The sequence below is a fragment of the Neltuma alba genome, unplaced genomic scaffold (assembly GCF_004799145.2).
Source record: "Neltuma alba isolate B1F8T4 unplaced genomic scaffold, ASM479914v2 tig00012530_pilon, whole genome shotgun sequence".
NCBI classification, from domain to species: Eukaryota; Viridiplantae; Streptophyta; class Magnoliopsida; order Fabales; family Fabaceae; genus Neltuma; species Neltuma alba.
This window is the reverse complement of record NW_021636995.1, coordinates 1-7,397: the sequence shown is the minus strand read 5'-3', so window position 1 is coordinate 7,397 and position 7,397 is coordinate 1. Positions and strand designations below refer to the sequence as shown.

The 7,397-nt window shown below is 39.9% G+C and overlaps 1 pseudogene; it reads left to right on the top strand.

Moving 5' to 3' along the window:
- Positions 1–1,296: 1,296 nt before the first annotated feature.
- LOC114728288 (ABC transporter B family member 11-like) lies at positions 1,297–7,061 on the top strand (annotated as a pseudogene).
- Positions 7,062–7,397: the final 336 nt, after the last annotated feature.

Sequence of the window (7,397 nt, the reverse complement as noted above, 5' to 3'; positions counted from 1 at the left end):
TTCAGTTTCTAGAATAAAGGGTTATCATATCATCGTTTTTGTATGAAAAGCGAAACTTCATTAAAGAGGTTGAAATTGAGGTTAGCCATTCAAACACGTGACTTGCTCTCCCGTCGTAAGCTGGATTACATTAATCTTGGCAAGCGTGAAGCGTTCACACGAGTGAGGGACCACGGATTATCAAGTTGACAAGTTTATTAGGGTTAGGGTTATTATCTCTCCGTGAACTAAGTCGAAGAACTAAGATGGCCAGCATGTCGTTCCTATAATAAAGCTTGGAGAGCAAACAAAAGCCAAAACACATACACATCCTGATAAGAATAGCGACAATTTTTAATTTTCAATTCCATTAAAGTGATAAAAGGTGGGCAGCACTTTTCTTTCGTTTTCTTTTCTCCCCTTGTTTGTAACTTTGTATTGACAGAGAATAACGGCAGGTACCCTGGGACGAGAACGATCCCGCCTCGAAGGGCCTTTTCCCATGTCTCATAGCGAAGCTACCAATTATAATCTGTTTTTATTAAAAAAAATATACTTCTCTTATTTTTAATATAAAACCTGTTTAACTAATTTAATTAGATTAGGTAAGTTAGTTAATTATAAGAAATACGACATATTTTTTCTAAAGTACCATAATTATCTTCCTTAATATTCTTCTTGATCATGGTTGAGGAAGTATTTATAGGAATAATTTAGAAAAAATCGATAAATATGATAAATATATCTTATATTTAAAACCAAAATTTATGATAAATATGTCTTATATTTAGAATTAAAATCAACTCAACAATTAGGTCCTATATTAAAAATAAAAGTAGCATATTAATAGAGGAGCTGGTTTGATTGTCATGTAAATACTCTTTCGGTTCTAAATATAAAACTCTTATAACTAGTAAATATAAGTCTTATATCTAGAATCGGAACAGTAATAAATGGGGCTGCTAGAACCAAAGGGAATCTGCTCTGCGGAGCATAATGTTAGCATCACGGCCCTTATTTTTTATATTAATTACTCAAAATTAAAATACTAGCAGTCAAACTCGAAGAGACAACAAGCTTGCCCTACAAGTAATTATAGGCGACAAATCGTTTATAAAATTCGCAGGAACAAATCTTACCGAATCACCAGCACGCAGTACGAGCCATACTTGGTTGAACAAACGAGAGAACTGAGTTCCCAGAAAGCCGGTTGCTTCACCCTTTCAGGTTACTATTTTCAAATAGCTCCTCGTCTCTCTGTTTCTCTCTTCGCATCTTTTCTGTTCTGGGTTCCAGCACACAGGCTTGTTCATGTTCAGTTTATAATTTTATGGTAGTTATCCTTAACTTTTGTCTGGGTTCTATCAACCTGCCGGCTTTAAAATGCGTAAAAAACAAATCATTTCATCTTCGTCTCTTTTGAACTTTGGAGTTTCTTGGGCAGCATTCTTCTTACTTGCAATTATTTATCACCTTCATAATGAACCAATGATAACATATTTCTTCTCATTCCCTGACGTGGTGTTAGGTGAGCAAACGATTACTAGTTAGCGTCCTTGTTTTCTTCCATTGATTCCCTGCGAAATGGCGACTTTAGGGGTCAGAACTGTTTTGTTTATTTTTCTATAAATATTCTTTCTCTGTTTTCCAACCCTGTGGGATAATACCGAGAGCCCCTCACGAAAAATCTTTGTTCTTCGCTTCACATAATTATCGTGAACGAATTCAGTCATGAGGAACTTCCCGGAAAGTCCACATTAATTGTTCCGTTGTTTCAAATTGGATGCAGACCCGCTGAATCTATAAATATACTATTAGCTGCTTCTTGAAACTTGATCCGCTCAAACGCAAGTTCTAGCTCCCTTTGATTCTTCCCAAGACTTAAAACTAGGCTGTTAGTTCTACTTCGGTGAGACCTGATTTGTTACCTGTTAATTTTAAGCTGTCTTATTTTGTGAATCAAAATTTTTTCTTTAGATCCACGGTAGAAGGCAGCAATCTGATATGGGGACCGAAAATGGCCAAGACGAAGCAAGCACATCAAAGAATGAAGCAGGAACGAGCACCAACGGAGAAAATAGGAGTCAAACCGAAAAGGCCGAGACAGTTCCGTTTCAAAAGTTGTTCACATTTGCCGACTCTACAGATATGTTGTTGATGGTTGCTGGCACCATTGGGGCCATTGGAAATGGTGCGGCTTTGCCTCTCATGACGTTGCTGTTCGGCGAGATGATTGACTCCTTCGGAAATAACCAGGACAGCGCTGACATGGTCGATAGAATTTCCAAGGTACAACTAGCGGCAACACTGTACGTCTGAATTACGGGGCTAATCTCCATCAATCTGATCCTCTCTGATCGGTCTTCTATCATGAAATTGCAGGTTTCTCTGAAGTTTGTGTACTTGGCTGTGGGAAGTGGAGTGGCAGCTTTTCTCCGTAAGAACAGCCTACCATCGAAACTGATTCAACTTATTTGAACGCACAAATAAATACACTAAACTTGAGAATTGTTCCTAAATTTTCAGAGGTGGCTTGCTGGATGGTCACAGGGGAGAGGCAGGCCGCGAGAATAAGGGGTTTGTATTTGAAAACAATTTTAAGACAAGATGTGGCTTTCTTTGATATGGAAACAAACACCGGAGAGGTGATCGGTAGAATGTCAGGCGACACTGTTCTTATACAAGACGCCATGGGTGAAAAGGTATCATATCAATAGTAACATCCAAGATTTATTGTTCCCACAGATACTGTCCAACCCACTTACTGAAGCCTTGCTCACTCGTTTGCCCAGGTTGGAAAATTTCTGCAGCTAATGTCAACATTCATTAGCGGTTTTGTAGTAGCATTTGTGAAAGGGTGGCTTCTCAGTCTTGTCATGTTATCCACTCTTCCACCTCTTGTCGTGTCTGGTGCGGCTATGGCCTTGATTATAGGGAGGATGGCATCGCAGGGCCAAACCGCGTATGGAAAAGCTGCAAACGTCGTTGAACAGACAATTGGCGCAATTAGAACGGTATGCTGTTCATAAAAGTTAGAACTGAACAGATGGCTAAGAAATTCAACTTTTAATGTGCTTAATTGTTGCTGCTTTGCCTATAAATGACGATGATATAACATTCAATATTTCCTTTCAGGTGGCATCCTTCACGGGAGAGAAACATGCAGTATCTGGTTACAGCAGGTTTCTTGTGGATGCATACAGAGCAGGAGTTCAGGAAGGTTTGGTCGCAGGAGCGGGGATTGGGGCAGTTATGTTCGTGATTTTCTGTGGCTATGCTTTGGCCATATGGTATGGTGCAAAGTTGATAGTGGATAAAGGATACAACGGGGGTACAGTGATTACTGTGATCTTTGCCGTCTTAACTGCTTCCATGTAAGATATTAGGACTTTATCATCTATTATTTTGCTCTTAAGTTGAGTTGGTTTTTCTTACTCCTCCAAATGGATGTTATTTTTATTAGGAATCTTGGTCAAGCAGCCCCATGTCTGAGTGCTTTTGCGGCAGGCCAAGCTGCAGCGTTTAAAATGTTCAGGACCATTGAGAGAAAACCGGAGATAGATTCTTATGATGAAAAAGGGAAAATATTAGAAGATATTCAAGGGGAAATAGAGTTGAAGGAAGTTTATTTCAGCTACCCAGCTAGACCTGGGGAGCTGATTTTTGATGGCTTCTCTCTTAAATACAAAGTGGAACTACTGCAGCTTTGGTTGGACAAAGCGGAAGTGGAAAGTCCACTGTCATCAGTTTTAATAGAAAGATTTTATGATCCGCGGGACGGTGAAGTTCTCATAGATGGCATTAACTTGAAAGAATTCCAACTCAGATGGATTAGAGGGAAAATTGGACTTGTCAGTCAAGAGCCTGTCCTTTTTGCATCTAGCATAAAGGATAACATCGCTTATGGAAAGGAGGGAGCAAAACTGAAGAGATAAAAGCTGCAGCTGAACTTGCAAATGCAGCTAAATTCATTGATAAATTACCACAAGTACTATCTTCTGGCTACTTTATTACCACAATTTGAACAATTAATCGTGTATTCAAAGTCTTCAAACTTGTTATATATTTAACCTTATCTTTTACTGCTTGCATCTAGGGATTGGACACTATGGTCGGTGATCATGGAACTCAGTTGTCCGGGGGACAGAAGCAGCGCATTGCCATTGCAAGAGCAATCCTCAAAAATCCAAAAATCCTACTTCTAGATGAAGCTACGAGTGCACTTGATGCAGAGTCTGAAAGGATTGTGCAAGAGGCCCTTGACAGGATCATGGTAAACAGAACTACCGTTGTTGTGGCACACCGCTTAAGCACAGTGAAAAATGCCGACATGATTGCTGTGATTCACAGAGGGAAGATGGTCGAGAAAGGTGCCATACAAGCCTAGCCACTACTATACTTTTTTTCCAAAAAAAAAAAAAGGGTCTTTGAATGATTATAAATATATCACAATAATGTTACTCTTTTCTTAAAAGTGGGGAGGGAGAGAAAAGGACACTTCTTGCGTTGATCATCACAGTTTTGTCTGTAGTTCTTGCAATAACCTTTATGTGCCTATTAATCAGGAACACACACAGAATTGCTCAAGGATCCTGAAGGAGCATACTCTCAACTTATACGCCTACAAGAAGTAAATAAGGAGTCAGGAGATGGTAGATCATGAAAACAGGCATGAACTTTCCTCAGAGTCCTTAAGGCATTCTAGTCAGATAAGGTCATTAGGAAGATCCATAAGTCGAGGATCATCAGCTGGAAATAGCAGCCGCCACTCATTTTCAGTTGCCTTTGGCTTGCCTACTGCGGTCAACGCCACTGATCCTGAAGCCGAACTTGAAAATCCAGAAACCAAAGAACAATCACCAAAGGTTCCACTCCGCCGCCTTGCTTACCTCAACAAGCCAGAGATACCAGTGCTTCTGCTTGGATCTTTAGCTGCCATTGTGAATGGCGCCGTACTTCCTATATTTGGCATTTTGATTTCCAGTGCAATCAAATCGTTCTACGAGCCAGCTGATGAAATGAAAAAGGATTCCAGATTCTGGGCATTAATGTTTGTGGTACTTGGTATTGCATCTTTGTTGGCACTTCCTGCTCGAGGATACCTCTTTGGCGTTGCGGGATGCAAGTTAATCCAACGCATCAGGCAGATGTGCTTTGAGAAGGTAGTAAACATGGAGATAGGCTGGTTTGATGATCCTGAGCATTCAAGTGGTGTAATTGGAGCAAGGCTCTCAGGAGACGCAGCAACTGTGCGAGCACTTGTCGGGGATGCTCTGGGACAACTGGTTGAGAATCTCGCATCAATACTGGCGGGTTTGATAATTGCTTTCATTGCAAGCTGGCAGTTAGCTTTTATTATTCTTGTACTGCTTCCCTTGATTGGAGTAAACGGATATGTTCAAGTGAAATTCATGAAAGGGTTCAGTGCAGATGCAAAGGTGAGATATTTTATTTCCCCCCCACTTACCTACACGTAAGCCATATTAGAATTTTTCTCTTGATTTCTTATTAGATGCAAATGAATACAGATGATGTACGAGGAAGCAAGTCAAGTTGCTACCGATGCTGTTGGAAGTATAAGAACAGTAGCTTCTTTTTGTGCTGAAGAAAAGGTGATGGAACTATACAGAAAGAAATGTGAAGGGCCTATGAAATCAGGGATCCATCAGGGCTTGATCAGCGGAACAGGATTTGGGGTATCGTTTTTCCTTCTCTTCGCCGTCTATGCAACCAGCTTTTATGCGGGAGCTAAACTCGTGGAGGACGGCAAAGCGACATTCTCAGATGTTTTCGGGTATGAAGGACTTCTTCCGTGCATTTTTTTTCAAATTAGGTGTTCGAACTCATTCTTTTTCGCAAATTGAAGACATGAATATTTTCGTGGTTTGCAGGTTTTCTTCGCCTTAACTATGGCAGCTATAGCAGTTTCCCAATCAAGCTCTTTTGCGCCTGATTCTGGCAAAGCCAAGTCAGCTGCCGCTTCTATATTTGGAATGATGGACAGGAAATCGATGATAGATCCGAGCGACGAGTCAGGAGCCACATTGGATAGCGTCAAGGGAGAAATCGAGCTTCGTCATATTAGCTTCAAGTATCCATCGAGGCCAGATATACAGATTTTCCGAGACCTTAACTTGGCCATACACTCTGGAAAGGTACAGTTTGTCTATCTCAAGCCCATTTCTTTTTCAACAGCCATATGAAACGAAATGACACGTATCCCAATTAAACTTGCTCTTGGCAGACCGTAGCGCTTGTAGGTGAAAGTGGAAGTGGAAAATCGACGGTGATTTCATTATTACAAAGATTTTACGATCCTGATTCAGGCTCAATTACACTCGACGGAGTAGAGATTCAAAAGTTGCAACTCAAATGGTTAAGGCAACAAATGGGTCTTGTGAGTCAAGAGCCAATATTGTTCAATGACACCATCCGTGCCAATATTGCCTACGGAAAGGGAGGCAATGCAACTGAAGGAGAAATCATAGCTGCCGCCGAACTAGCCAATGCTCATAAGTTCATTAGCGGCCTACAACAAGTAAAAACAAACACTTACTTATTTTTCTCTTCCCATGAGGCCACTGTACTTTACTTCGACACTGATTTTTTTTTTTTTCCTTTTTTGAATTTCAATGACAGGGATATGATACAGTAGTGGGAGAAAGGGGAATTCAATTATCAGGTGGGCAAAAGCAAAGGGTAGCAATCGCACGTGCTATAATTAAAAGTCCCAAGATTTTGTTATTAGATGAAGCAACAAGTGCATTGGACGCAGAGTCAGAGAGGGTAGTTCAAGACGCATTGGATAGAGTAATGGTGAATAGAACCACCGTGGTTGTGGCCCATCGTTTATCGACAATAAAAAATGCAGACGTTATTGCAGTGGTTAAAAATGGAGTCATAGTTGAGAAAGGGAGGCATGAGACCCTGATTAACATCAAGGACGGATTTTATGCTTCTTTAGTGCAGCTTCATGCGAGCGCTTCCACATCATGAGTTTCTTTTGCCCGTTACTTCTTCTTCTTCTTTTCTTTTTTCCCCCGATCCAGTTCACTCTGGACTTTTTTAACCCCTCAATTTACTAAATATTATCGAAGGCCAATTTCGTAGCTATTGGATTCGATGCTTTTTTTCTCTTGAATGTATTATTCAGTCCCAATGGAGGACTAAGCGTGTAGTTCCTCCAATTGTTTTTTGTAAGAGTCCTTGTTAAATATTTACTTGATTTTTATTATAAAGTGTTCTAAGAATCTTTTTTTTTTTTTTTTCATTTTCTTATCAGAATCTCAAAACGTTTAGAGTTAGTATTTTAAAAAGTAGATGTTATTTTCTCTCTCATATTTATATAATATTGTGATAATATTTTTATAAAGTATACAATCTAAACCATTTATTATTTGATCCAGCAATAGAGATAA